Below are 1,921 nucleotides of genomic sequence, written 5' to 3'. Positions count from 1 at the left end.
CCTTATTTTCCTTCTCTAGATCCACCATTCTCTCTCCTCCTCCTCCCCCACCATCATCTATAACTTGTCGTTCCCCTCCACAGTCCCTCATCCTTCCCCTCAGCCCTGCCTGCCCACTCCCCTCATTTCCCACCCCGAACCCTCTGTCCCTTGACCTCCCTCCTGCTCGATGAGTCCGATTTTTCCCTCATGGTCTATTGGTCCGTCTACTTGTCCCCCCAGCGCCCCCCTCTTTCTCTGTCTGTCTGTCTGTCTGTCTGTCTCTGTCTCTGTCTGTCTGTTTCTCTCTCAGTCCACCGGCCTCTTTTTCCTTCTCCACACGTTCTGTCCACCAACCACCTCTCTGCTCGACCCACGGCCAGTTAAGACACCAGGTCTACGGTCCCAACCTTCAAACCCAGCCCAACTCCCTACTTACATGGATAGATAGAACTTCTGTATTATGAGTTTCTCATTTAACATTCATCATGTCTTATCGCAAGAGATTAATTACAATTGACTACTTTGAGCCACTTTTCTTCTCACATTTGTTTATACTTGACAATCTCAGAGTTACTATGTAAAAATCTTGTCCAGTTTCCACTTTACGGTATTGTTTTTCCATGTTTATATATATTTTATAAATGCATCAAAGGGAGGGAATTATTACAGTTTTGCTTACATCCCCTCGTGAGAAGTCGCTAAGGGGAATAACAAGAAAATAACAGAGAGACTGAGGGTGTGAAGGGTGGGAACTCATTATCAGTCCCTCCCTTTTCCTCCTCCTCTTCCCCTCAACCTCTCCCATCATCGAAATCATGTCACGTCCTCCCCGATTTCGTTATCCTTCCCCTTATCCCACCTCCCCTTATTTTCCTTCTCTCGATCCTCCATCCTCTCTAATCCTCCTCCCCAACCATCATCTATAACTTGCCGTTCCCCTCCACAGTCCCTCATCCTTCCCCTCAGCCCTGCCTGCCCCCTCCCCTCATTTCCCACCCTCCCCTCAGTCCCTTGACCTCCCTACTGCCCGGTGAGTCCGATTTGTCCCTCGCGGTCTCTTGGTCCGTCCCCTGGTCCATCCAGCCGCCCCCTCCTCTTCGCCCCCGTCTTTCTCGGTCTGTCTGTATGCCTCTCTCTTTCTCACTCTCTCTCTCTCTCAGTCCATTGTCCTCTATTCCCTCCTCCACGTTCTGTCCACCAACCAACCACCTCTTCGCCTGACCCAGGGTCTGTTAAGACACCAGGTCTACAGTCCCCACCGTCCACCCCAGCCCAATTCCCTACTTATGTAAATAGATAGAACCTCTGTATTATGAGTTTCTCATTTAACATTCATCATGTATTATCACAAGAGATTAATTACAATTGACTACTCTGAGCCACTTTTCTTCGGACATTTGTTTATACTTGACAATCTCAGAGTTACTATGTAAAAATCTTGTCCAATTTCCACTTTATGGTCTTGTTTTTCCATGTTTATATATATTTTATAAATGTATCAAAGGGACGGAATTATTACAGTCTTGCTTACATCCCCTCGTGAGAAGTTGCTAAGGGGAATAACAAGAAAATAACAGAGAGACTGAGGGTGTGAAGAGTGAGAGCTCAGGATCAGTCCCTCCCTTTTCCTCCTCCTCTATCCCCCCCCTCTCCCATAATTGAAATCATGTCACGTATTCCCCGATTTCGTTATCCTTCCCCTTATCCCACCTCCCCCTTATTTTCCTCCTCTCGATCCACCATCCTCTCTCCTCCACCTCCTCCCCCACCATCATCTATAACTTGTCGTTCCCCTCCACAGTCCCTCATCCTTCCCCTCAGCCCTGCCTGCCCCCTTCCCTCATTTCCCACCCCTCCCCTCTGTCCCTTCACCTCCCTCCTGCCAGGTGAGTCCGATTTGTCCCTCATGGTCTCTTGGTCCGTCTCCTGGTCCCTCCAG

This window comes from Aplysia californica, unplaced genomic scaffold (genome assembly GCF_000002075.1).
Source record: "Aplysia californica isolate F4 #8 unplaced genomic scaffold, AplCal3.0 scaffold00366, whole genome shotgun sequence".
NCBI classification, from domain to species: Eukaryota; Metazoa; Mollusca; class Gastropoda; order Aplysiida; family Aplysiidae; genus Aplysia; species Aplysia californica.
Note: the sequence above shows the minus strand (reverse complement) of the source record.